The 13,063-nt window shown below is 46.6% G+C and overlaps 1 protein-coding gene across 1 annotated transcript in view; it reads left to right on the forward strand.

Annotated features, from left to right (window-relative positions):
* Positions 1-743: 743 nt before the first annotated feature.
* LOC146789831 (regenerating islet-derived protein 4-like) overlaps positions 744-13,063 on the forward strand; it is a 191,697-nt gene continuing 179,377 nt past the window's right edge. Inside the window, exon 1 of the mRNA XM_085632189.1 lies at positions 744-853. The gene's annotated coding sequence lies outside the window, so the exon portion shown is untranslated. The remainder of the gene's footprint in view (positions 854-13,063) is intronic.

Genomic DNA, 13,063 nt, shown 5'->3' on the forward strand with positions numbered 1-13,063 from the left:
TGGAGAAACACCCGGTCCTCAGAGTCATTTCTCCTGCCCATTTGTGTGTGTGTCCTGCTCAAAATTTGCAAATCCTGGTCGATGTCCAACATTCTCATTCCTTTGGCGGGAATATAATACTGCCACAGATTGCCAACACAATTAAAAAGTCAGCAGACCGAGTTGCAGAAATTCCTTCTCCGAGGTTGTGATTACCCAGGCAAATAATTACACATCTTAATTGGGTTGTGTCATATTCAGAAGGATGATGGGCACTGCAAGGACCAGTGTCTAACTCCTCAGAAAAAAAATACCCCGTAGTAATGTTGCGCATTTGGCCATAGCAAATCCCCGGAATCAACATATCTTTCCTATTCGGTAAACGAAACATGACGCTGTTGCCCTTTTAGAGTGTTCTAAGTCCGGGACAGATGGCGGTGTAGCACCACTGGCGTAACGAAAGCTGAGGGGGCCCCCCTGCAAGGTACACGGAGGGGCCCCCCTGCCGGATTTAATCCGGAGCTCTAAGGCACGAGTACTGGGCGAAGCCCCCCCCCCCCCCGCACTGCGGGGGATGCGGGGGCCTGTGTTACGCCCCTGTGTAGCACGTTTTATTTGTCTACTTCCAAATCCTCTCCCAACCTTCGATGGGTTGAACAAAAGGCAAATAGATGAGCAGCTGGAAGGCGCGATGACGCTTTTCTAGCAGGGGTCATTGGGCGAGGCTATATTTAATAACCCGAAATTCCGTTCTTACGCCTAGATCCCTCCTCGAGCAAACACTGATAGCCAGGCTCAAAACGCTACATATACTCTCAGCCCCGCGGCTATGGTCACGGCTACACCCCTACAAACTCCAGCCACTGAAGTACAGGTAAGACTGGGGGGCGGTCTGGGGGGAGATTCTGACCGCGTTAAGGGTAAATGCTCGTTGGAATGTCCTACAATATGTGTCACATTTGGCTTAGGGGGAGATGTGGGGTCAGAGACGGGTCGCCGCAAGGATGGCCGCCGAGTTGAAGGTTTAAGTCACTTAATTGGGCTATGCGAGCAGGAGGCTTCTGTAAAGTAGAGTTTTAATTCCCTTTCTATCTGACAGGAGAAAGCTGGCTTGCGCGCCTTTTTTGTAGTTTGTGTATAGCGCTAACTCCCGAACGTATTGGAGAGCTTTACATGAGCACCGGTAAGGTTCCATTCATGTTTTTTAAGGCACGGGGTGATTAGGTGACTTAAGTGATTTTGTCCACAATCACAGAATGTTGAGCCGACGAAGTGGGAAGCTCTGGCATAACGCCCTATCCTTTCTGCTTATCTGCGTTCTGGGGTGCAGCAATAAATAGTACAGCAAGTGCAGTGGCACCGGTGCCCAGCGGTTATTGCTGCATTTCAGTACCGGACCGGGAGATAGGAGCCCATTTCCGCGCATGCATTAGGACCCGTGGCATACTTGCTACGCACTGGCTGCTGTACACCCTTCCCATACAATGAAAGCCGATCCATGCCTGGAGCTGTGAGGAACTCCCGCATCTCTGTGAGCACCGCACGTCTACCCCTTGGGGCAGATTTACTAACATTTGACGCAGAGCAAGACAACTTGCTACGCTGCGTCACTTATAGAGGGAAGGGATGCACCATATCTGCTAAAATATAGGCGCATTCCTGTTCTCTGTCTGTGCTGGCGCAGGCTGCCAGGTGCCAACGTAAGCCTCCTTGCAGGCAAGATTGTACAGGACGGGACACCTTCCTGCACAAAAACAATCTTCGAAGCCTTTCCCTCTTTCTATGTGTGCTGCAGAATGCTGCACACATAGAAAGAGGAAAAATAAAGAGAAATAAACATATTTCTCCTTGTTACTCCTCCCTGGGTAGTCGTAGCATTGTGGCGCATTCCCAGGTCTACTATCCTTAGGCCTTCATTTAGGGCATTTTGGCATAAAGCAGCGCAGGGCTGCGTTCTCTACGCCAAAGTGAAAGGGCAGAATGCACCGTATTTATGCAATACGGTGCATTCATGTCCTTTCTGCCTTTGCTGGCGCAGTTTCGGCTGTCTGGCACCAATGCAGGCACCCTTGCACCATGGTGTAAGGGTGCCTGTGTTGTCAGCAGGATTGTTTTTATGCAGGAAGGGATACCGTTCTGCACAGAAACAATACTCAGAGGTGTTGTCCTCTTTCTATGTATGCTGCAAAATGAAGCATACATCATATCAATCAATCAATAAACTTTATTCGGTCTTTGTAATAAAAACCATATGTCAAAAATACAATGATACAAAAAACTCCCATCCAATTGATATCATCGGTCATCAAATATCATACATTAATATGGAACACATTTTTAAAATAAATAGATATAAAAAATCATCATGCCTACTCTACACATGGTGCTAGTCACAACTAGATCTCAGCCTAACTGCGGGCTTTAAAAAAGCTAAGAACATACCATTACGTAGACCCTGAGAGCACAGCTAAAAAAGTAAAGGCAGGACGCACTTGATTAAAATTTGCTGTGTTTAAAATTGGGATTAGATAGGTCTTCTTCGGCACCTCATAATAACTACAAACCATTAAAAAATGAATCATGTCCTGAGGGGACTTGCTGTCACAACCGCATGGTGGCAGGGTCTCACCTTTGCTACTCCCTCAAGGGTGGGAAAGGAGGAGATAAAATATGTAAAAACTGAACCTTGTCAATAAAAAACGGTCATAAGTGTTAGAGATCCCAAGCAGATACGATTCCATAGATTGTACGGTTTTCAGAATAATGTATTTGCGTACACTGGGCTTCATTAACTCACAGTCCTCCCTGTTCACCACCTGGAGTCTAAAAAAAGACTCCTTAGCCCAAAGTAAATCCCTCCTGTTGATTGAATCTGGGTCCCTAAAGAGGTGCGCCCTTCCAAGAGTCCGAAACCCTTCCCGGATATATTTAAACCAAGGGATATGGTGAGCATAATCAAGGGCCATACAATCCCTTCTGATGTCTTTATGTAAGGCGGTCCCCTTATTCACCTAGACTTTGAGCCAATAGGATAATGGGTGAAACAACAACAGGTCTGACAGGTAGGACATACCCAGTTCTTCGTGTACAGAAAAAGTAGAGGTTTCCTGTGGTACACATAGGCGTTGTCTCAGGAACTAATTTCAATTCTTTGTAACTCCTCATGTGATGTATAGCCCCAAATTTCACTACCATAAGTTACCTGTGCTAGACACTTAGCTCTATAAATCTCCAAAATTGCACCTACTGTATTGCCCTTAGCGTTTCCCTGGGAACTAACACACGGGTATTCCCAGGCTTTGGCCATGTGGTCGAGATACACAGCGGGTTATGATTGCTGTAAATGCTGTCTTAGACAGAGAAATCCAAAAGAAGTTGAAAGAAGGGGCTGGAAATAAAAATGAATCTATAAACATTGAACTCCCCCTCCCAGTGAATGTCGGATTAATATGGTTCCTACCATGGGCTACCCTGCTCATAGACATGGTCAGATCAAACTCATCAACTAAGGCATTAAGACTGTCTCCCGGTAGGGTGTGTTCAACATGCATGCCTGCCATCCGAGGACATCTTATGCCGTTTAAAGTGCCTGCATTTGGGTCCCCACATAGATGAATGTTAAAATCTCCTGCAATCATGAGGTAGCCATTCAAGGGAGCCTTAATGGTCATGTTCCTTAGAAAAGAGCCCATCCTAGCGATATTACAGTCATTTGGAGGCTCGGGATTGGCATTATAAAAATTTAACAACAACACGTTTACTGGCCCCTGGGAAAAAGATATAGTCTGCAGACAATCATTATGAGTTATAATTCCTTCAAGCTGTACCGTATGTCCAGGCAGACGTAAGTTAGCAGCCCGCCCGTGAAGGAGTGGTTGGTACACAAAAGGTCTTAAATCCCTTGAGAAAGAAGCTATTAGTAATTGTCCATGTCTCCTGGAGACAAATCAACTTAAATCCTTTTATAAAAGTGATCCATCCGGGGTCATTGATCTTGTTTGCTAATCCGGCAATGTTCGGTGAGATAAATTTACAAGCTTTACCGTCCCCAGGACCTATAGATGGCGGCCCTATTTTCCTACAGTGAAAGGATGCTATCTCTAAGGGATCTTTGTCAATGAGTCAATCACAAGCGTCCAACGATTCCAGAGGTGTAAAAGAATTACAAAGTGATATGTCTTGAAATACCAACTGACGATCCAGCTCAGGACAACTGGGATAAGCTGGGAGCCTCCAGGAGCCCACCCTGTTGGGCATCAAAGCACGGGTGAAGGATCTATAAAAATGCCGTCGGGGGAAGGCCACAGTAGACGATACAACCCCACCCATGTGATTTCTGTAACACTGAATGTAAAATTCTCTCTACTAGATGGGGTCTGTTAAAGTTGACAATTACACAGTTTCCTGCCAGGTTTTTTTGTACATCTCCCGACCCAGGAAACTCTTCACACCATAATAATGTGTTTCTCCAACCTTAGACCAAGAGACGCATAACGATCCAACCAGTGCAGTACCTTGGTATTGAGTTATACAAACTCCTCAATAACACCCAGAGGGAGCGCCGGAACATTACTAAGTACTACTACATATGGAGAGGATTCTGGTGGAAGATGTAACGTTGGTAGCCTCTGCCTCAGTCTCTCCCCCCAGGGGTCTGATGTACGGGGCTCTGGGAGGGCACCCCCACCACTTACTGGCTCACCCATTGGGGGTTTGGCTGGATTGGAACAGGCTGTGGGACGCTGTGACTTCGATGCCCCGCTCCACACATGAGGACCGCCGCCCAGGGGTTTGAGTCACCAGAGGGCATGGAGGAAGGTTGCCACTAATTTGCACAGATGTTAGTGAAGGCCTGTACCCACTTGGACTTTGCTCACCGAGTGTGTTACTGGCGGAGCAGGGACCCGTTGGAGCCCCCCCAAGAGGATCCATATTCCCAGCTGGCCTAAATTGACAAATCCTCGTGAGCTGCTGCTCCATTGTAGCTAGACGTTGCCTGATGGGATCTAGTTTCCGCTCGATATTGATCATCAAGGTGCCCATCCAGCCTAGGCCAGAGCACTGCAAGACAGCAACTTGTGGTGTTTTGTCTCACTCCAGATTTACTATGCCATGCAGGGCCATTCAAGGTGGGCTCTATGTGGCCTAGTAAATCTCACTTAAGGGCTTGGGTCACCTTGAGTCATGCCAAGGCAGCGCAAGCCTTTACTAAATGTGGGCACTTGTCTCTAATCAGCTCGCTCGAGTGTCCGTGTGTCAGCCGCCCTTTCTATATTCAGGTGCTGGTCAACACACCAGAAGCCAGGCAAGTCCTGAAATTATAAATCTGCCTTCTCGCCAGTTCTCCTATTTGTTTTCCATGTATAAATCACAGATAACCGTAGAGATCCGGTAAAAAAAACACATAACGGGTGCAGCCAGGCCCGGACTGGTCATGTCGGGCAATCCCCCGGTAGGCTGGATGGGGTGGGGGCCGGTTTTGGCCAGGGGGGGCCGGTTCTGTTGTTGGGGCTGATTTGGGACCATGGTCAGTCCAAATCGGCCCCAACAACAGAACACAGTAAGTACATTATTTGTGCACAAATCAGGCCGCCTGGTGATGACGGAGCACAAAAATGCTTGCTGGTACTCCGACGTGTCTGCCGATTTTCATTGCAAGGCAGCCAGGCTCTATGATCCGGCGGCAGGCCGCCCGCCACCCGCCCTACTCATTGTAATTTTATTAAACAAAAAACACCACCTGACCTGTCACCTGACCATGCTGATCATTGATGACATCATGGTCAGGTGGTGTTGTTAGTTTAATAAATTATAATGAGTAGGGCAGGCGGCGGACGGCATGTCGCCGGATCATAGAGCCTGTTGCTTGATGATGACGCGCGCAGCGCGCACATGTCACCACCTCCACGTCTGCGCGCCTGTTTTTTTTTTAGGGTGGGGTGAGGCCTGGGTCTACTGCCTGGTAGAGTGGCAGTAATGATTAAGGGGCAGGGCTCATCAGGGGCTTATAGCGCATTGGGGAAAAAGTGCGCGTGACCAGAGACTGACTGAGCCTACGCGAGGTCGAAACAGGCTGAGGCATTTCAGAGGCCAGAGGAAGACCGGGACTGGAAAGAGAGCGGCTGCTCAGCACCCCATAATTTATTCTCCCCTGTCTGCCAGTGCCGCCTGCAGGTGAGTGCTATGCTATTTGTTCCTTCCTGTTGATTTATGGGTGGTGTGGTGGCACTGTAGTGTCAGGGCAGTGTTCCTGGTGCGGGGGAGTCGCGACTCAAGACCGGGCTGGAGCGGGCCAGAAATTTCAAAAGCAAAAGGGGCCTAAGGAAGTAAGGGGCAAGGGGGCTACTACTAGGCACAGGCCCGGGTTCCGCAACGTAGTGGCACTGCACCGGCTTTCGTTTGTTGCTGTTGCTTGCCTAATATGGATGTGAGCAGGGAGCGAGGTGGTGGCTGGCCTCAGGCCTGGCACTGCAGCCAGCACGGGTTTATGATTATCGCCTACTGCCTGACACGCGACACTGCTCCCTGACACTAAAAGCCGCAGGACTGGGTGACTGTCCAGCGCTGATTGACAGTCTAGTTCACGGTGCAATGTGCGTCCCCTGTCTCATTCCTCTCCTTTCTTTTATTTGCTCCCCTGTGAAATGGATCCAAAAAAAAAAAACACTTTTGCTGGAAATGTCGTATTTTTCTGTTATTTTATTTCCAAGGTGCAGCTTCGGGAATAAAAGGTTAAAATATGATAAAATAACTAAATAAAGTAAGACAGAGTGGTAGCAAGCTGGCCAGATTGATTTTATTAACACCCAAACACATTAGCGTCACTTTTACAGAGTTTGCCAGTGAAGCGCTATTTTTGTTTTCTTGTCTTTGCTTTTCCTGGGCTTGCACCTAGTGCACCAATCCTGGAGGTGCTGCAATGTGTGGATTGGAGAAAAGAAATGTGTACTGCGGCTCTGCGTCCAGGGATGTGGTCTTTTTTACCCTACTGCTTACATTTTGTAAGGATATAAGCAATGGACGTTAAAATGGGTCCATTCAGGGCCTTGTTGTCATGTCCTCAACTTTTCAGGCAAAAGCACTCACTGATTTCTGAATAGTGAGTGTAAAAGCGCTAAGCTAACCATGTTGTTACTGCTTACATTTCACATGGTTTGCTAATTTTGCATTCCCTTTGAGTGTTTGCTTTTCCAGGATGTTGTTACTATTTTTTGTAGGCCACATATTGCTCTTGTCTAGTGCGTCATTTAAATTGAGCCACATCCAGGTGTTTATAGCCGGCAACAATTGGGTTGTAATTGAAGGTAGTGTGAGTTTTTCTCAGTGGGGCAGTATGGTTTTCAGTGGGGGAGAGGATGTGGCACTATGGCCAGAGCTGCTGAATTTGGAACTGGTGAACCAGGTTCAGCCTTAATAACCAGTCCATTAGACCACTCTCCTGAGTGAGCACAACCCATGCTAGACCTTAGAAGGCTTCGCAAGACCTTAGAAGCTCTGGTGTCTTAGCACCAGCAGGCGGATCCTAGCAGAGGCAAGTGTGGTTTAACCTTCAAGGCTTGTCCACCACAATCCATACTGAAGTTCACCTCCAGTCTTGCGGGCAGGCCTATGAAGCAGCACACCCTAGAACAGTGACTGTCATTGAGGTCACAGGACCCTTGAAGGGCCAGCTCTAGGGCAGTGCAACCGGTGTGACCGCACCGGGTGCTGACTTTGGGTGGAGGCATTATGTTTGCAAGTATATTAAGATTTTAAAAGCGCTTGCTGCCTCCTTCCTGGCCTCCAGCAATTTTCGGCATCAATAAAAATGGCATGATGAATCTGGTGTTGAATGTTCTTCCTAGAGAGAGATCTGCATATTGTTTAGTGGAAGTTTTGACTTATGGAAAGGTAGCTCAGAGTGTTAATGTGCCTGCTGCAAAGAACATGTACCATGCAGATCACAAAGTGCACATAATGTAAATAGGTCAGTGGGCTACTGCTTTTGTCAGAGAGATCCTATTGTTACTTGCAGTTAATAAGTTAAAATCCTAACATAGAACAGTGAGCTATTAATGCAAAGGGCACCACCAGTGCTAAGGCCGTCCCTGCCCTTGAGGGCAGTCTTCCTCACTGACCTGCCTGTGCCTGAGGCTGCGAACAAGACTCCGGCTATGCTAGCAGGCTGCACCACTACCTACCAGGCCCGGTTCTAGAGGGTGGGCCAGGCCCACCAAACATGAGCCTCCTTAGCCCTCGCAGTCGCAGTGAATCTGCCACCGATGTACAACAACAATAAAAACTGTTAACTTGTGATTTACGATCCTGCTGCAGAGCAACCATTTGTCGGTTGGTAGTTCGTAAATGCAGATAAACTGAATTTTATGGGAATAGCTCAGTGGGTTACTACCTCTGTCACAGATATCCTTGTGTTACTTGCAGTTCAGAAGTTAACATAAGACAGTGACCAATGAACTGTCATCAAAAAACTGCATTCAAACTTCGTTTTTTTGTGTTGTGATGTAGTTAGAACTTCTCCATTCTTCCATTATTCTAATGTTACTAATAAGAGTTTGTTTGGGCAGTTATACATTTTTATCAGTAAAGCCAACCCTGACCACTGGAGTACTCTTTAAATCCTGACTTTGTGCTTCTCCGAGTCCCGACCAAACCCCCGTAAAATATACTGCCCACCAGAATGGATGAAGTGATTTCTACACCTTGTAATCCTCATTAGTTTATGTGACATTTCGCGTAAACTGATTTTGATTTATTGTCTCTGTATAATGTGTGCTGCTGTTATGTAAAGTACTGTGACACCTTACACTGATATGAGTAGTGCTATACAACGAATGGAATGGGTATGAGAGAGGGGCAATGGAGAGATAAGGGGCACTAGTGGAGGGTGGCAGTGAGAGAATACCAGAAAGAGGTCATGGGGTGGGGGGAGCTACGGAGAGATGAAGGGTGTGGGTGGCAGACAGTGAGGGAGGGTGGCAGTGAGGGAGTCAGAGGAGGAGGTCACGGGGTGGGGGGAACTACAGAATGCTGAGGGGCACTAGTGGAGAGTGGGTGTGAGGGAAACCGAGGTGGAGGTCATGAGGTGGGGGAACTACAGGAGAGATGAGGGGTACTAATGGAGGGTGGCAGTGAGGGAAGCCAACGAGGATGTCATGGGGCAGGGGGAACTACAGAGCGATGAGGGGCAATAGTGGAGGGTGGCAATGAGGGAATCTTATGAGGAGGTGGGTCACAGGCTGGAAGGGAACTACAGAGAGATGAGGGGCACTGGTGGGGGTGGCAGTGAGGGAATCCGAGGAGGAGGTCACAGGGTAGGGGGGGGGAACTACAGAGAGATGAGGGGCGCTAGTGAAGGGAGCAGTGAGGAAATCCGAGGAGGTGGTCACGGGATGGAGGGGAAACTACAGACAGATGAGGGGCGCTGGTGGAGGGAGCGGTGAGGGAATCTGAGTAGGTCATGGGGTGGGGGGCTACAGAGAAATGAGGGGCACTAGTGGAGGATGGAAGTGAGGGAATCTGAGGAGGAGGTCATGGGGTGGGGGGGCTACAGAGAAATGAGGGGCACTAGTGGAGGATGGCAGTGAGGGAATCCGATGAGGGGGTCATGGGGTGGGGGGAAACTACGGAGTGATGAGGGGTGCTGGTGAAGGTTGGCAGTGAGGGAATCTGAGGAGGAGGTCATGGGGTGTGGGATCTACGGAGAGATGAGGGGCACTGGTGGAGGGTGGTAGTTAGGGTGTCTGAGGAGGAGGCCATGAGGGGGAGTGGCTACGGAGAGATGCTTTATTTTAGCACTATTTACAAAACTCTGGATATAAAAATCATTTAATGTTTGCACATTGTCTTGTACACTTTTTACTCTGAGCCTTTGCACAATTGTTTGAAGTTAAGTGCGTTTTAAAATGTCTTTATGCTATTTTATATGAAGAATAAATTGGTTATATTTAAATTCATGTTTTGTGCTCGACATTTCATTTTTTAGTGTTCTCTGTAGGAATGTCTGTGTTTTATGACTGTGTATCTTGGTGCTCCTTAAGGTAATCATTTACTATGCTTTAAAAGTTAATACAATCAAATATGTAATGAAAAATGTGTTGAAAAATACTTTTTTTTTTTGGCCTTTCTGTCTCCCAAATTTCTTGTGTGGGGGGGACAAGTTCAACCCCCCCAAACTCCCCCTAATAGTGGTTGCTCACTGCGCTTGCTCGCTACACACCATGTGGGGGCTGGTCTCACTTTTATTTCTCTCTGATTTACTACTCGTGCCTATTTTTGGTGCTCTCTGAAAGAATGTCTATGGGTACATATGACTGGGTGGGTAACCTGGTGCTCTTGAAGGTCATCATCTACTATTTACTGTGGTTTGAAAGTTGATACAATTGAATATGTATTGAAAAATGTGCTGTAAAATTCACCATTTTGGTCGGTTGTTTTCCAAAATTTTCTTGTAGCGGTCGGGCTCGCTCGCTGCGCTCGCTCGCTACACGCTGGACGGAGGCTGGTCTGCCAAATTTGACGGGGGCTGGTCTGCCAAATTTTGCCAGGGCTGATTTCAGTTCCCAGTCCGGCCCTGCAGCCATGTAATGTTTTCGTGGTTTAAGCAAGGCTGGTTGCTTCTGTCTAGCTTTTCTCATTACATTCAGAACTTGAGGTTTTGTTTAAACTGTTATAATTCCAGGACTACAAGTCCCAGAATGGAAAGGGAAAAAAGTGAAATGGAGCAGCTGATCATGCGCGATCTTCAGAGACCTCGTAGCCTTTTTCACTTTTCATCTGCATGATAGTGTTAAAAAAATAAAACACTTTCACGGCCCTCTCAGTAGCCTCTTTTTTTCTTAGAAAAATACAAATGCTGTGAAATGTAACATATCTGTATTTAAACAATTACAATCCTCAGCACACATGTCCACAAAACGTAATTTAATTCAGTTCCAAACTTGGTCTAGGGCTGAGCACAAGGTGATTAATCCCTGCTAGAATGTACATTTTTATACCTATCGATTGGTATCTATGAAAAAACATTTTTTATTAACGATACATTGTATTTACGTTTTTGAAGTTAATGTAAAAAGTTTCTAAATGTCAAGTCAGTTTGTAAAAACAACCAGTGTTACTCCTCCATGGTGCTCGCCCGAAGGTATCAGAGTCCCACAAGCCTGCTGAGGAAGTCTCTGAGCCATATGAATGATATCTGTCAGGCTGGACCCTCAGCGCTTCCATGTCTTCGACCCATGAGACACGAAATAAAGCCGGAAGTGCCGTGATCTGCTCGTCTTTTGCTGTCAGGTTCGATCTGACAGTGGCGGCCTTGGATATCGAGGCTCGAGCCTCATCTCTCCATATTTTCTTTGAATTAATTAGTCACAGTTTAGTTTTCTTGGTGATCTGCGACACATTGGTTGTGGCTAAGGTACTGATAAAGCGCACGTTTGGAGTCTAAAAGCAGACACCAGCAGAGACTATTCATTAGGCCCAAACCTTTCCTGAAAAGCATCGTTTTTCGTACGCATCTGCACATTTCCGATGACAGCATCGATCGAAGGTGACCGGAAGAGTATTCCATATTTTAGGGGCTAGAACTGAGAACCTACACTCGCCCAGCCTAGCCTGGCAACATCATCCACTGACACGAAACAATGGATGAGCACAAGGTTTTTGTTGGATTATATCTGATAATGCGTCCTGCAATAAAGTCAAGGCTGGACGGGCACCGAAACAGGCTCTGGCAAACTGCCCCCGCGCCCCCCTGGGGGGCAGGGGGGTGGGGTGCGGCCGAGTTGTTTGCTAGGACCGGTTTCAACCAATTTTGTTACAGGGGGCTTTTATTTTGTCTAAAGTCAATGATATATTCACGGAACCGCCCGGTGTTTAGTTGCTTCGATATTGTATAAATATTAGGATGAGACTGAGAGTGCGATTAATGGGCACAGCAGACTTAGCGATGAATTGGTATTAATAAGATCGCTAACCAGTGTTTTGATGTTTACGCTGCTTGCTAGATAATAGTGAGGCCTGTTCAATAGTGATTCAGAAATGTTTTATATATGGCATTTTACAGCGTTCTGAAGACTGACTATACTATGAACTTGGGATATCAATAGAGTTACTGAATAGAAAGCCTTTGTGGGTTGGAAATCTCACCACAAACCGAGTAGGTACAATACGTATGCACACTCAAATGGAGTACGGATGCTTTAGTGGTACAATTGACTCACAATTTTTGTGCTGTGTGTTTCTCTTGATTTACAGAGAACTCTACACAGGAGACATAGGTATTTATGACGCTCCAGTGCACTCTGGCGTTAGGGTTGACACACTTTCATTTCTCACCTTCACGTCACTCACACTGTTGTTTAGTTTGGATGAAATATTCTCTTATGGTTATAGATTGGGTAGTTTCTACTTTGGCAACACAAACTCACTTCTTAAGAATCACCGGCATTGGACTCATCATTTTAAGTAATGTGTAGCACAGTTTTCGTCATGGTGTTTTGGCATTGTGAATTTTATCTCACCTTGTGCATGTTGTTTTTCTCCTGGAACTTTGTGGTTTTGGGTTATTTAAAATTATTGGGACTGTTTTCCCAAGTAAATACAATGGTTTTATGTGTTTGTACTCATACAGCCTTGAGAAAGTCGCGAGATTACCTCATGGTTTGAGACGAAACACGTGTTGGCTGTTGGGAGCTGTTTTGAAGATCTACAATTAAAAAAAAAAAAACAAGAAGAAAGAGAAAAGAATCGTGTTTTACTTATCTGTACTGACTGTGTACATTGTCTAACTAAGCAATTTCAATCAATTTCAACGTGTGCTAAGGAGTATTGTTTGTTCTTGTAGGCCTAGGCCTGTCCTGGGGAGGTTGGTGGTTCTCCTCACCTTTTAGCACCGTTACATGAATGTGGCTTATCTTAATACTTTGTGTGATTCTTCTCAAGTGGCGCCGTTTTACCTATACTTAATACCACTGTCCGGGGTTTCGATTAGGAGCCAAAGAAGTTGTGTGAGCAGAGGACATGTGTGTCCATTGAGGAGCCCTATATACCATCCCCACAGCAGCATTTTGAAGGAGCAGGAGTGTCTCAG

The sequence above is a fragment of the Triturus cristatus genome, chromosome 10 (genome assembly GCF_964204655.1).
Source record: "Triturus cristatus chromosome 10, aTriCri1.1, whole genome shotgun sequence".
NCBI classification, from domain to species: Eukaryota; Metazoa; Chordata; class Amphibia; order Caudata; family Salamandridae; genus Triturus; species Triturus cristatus.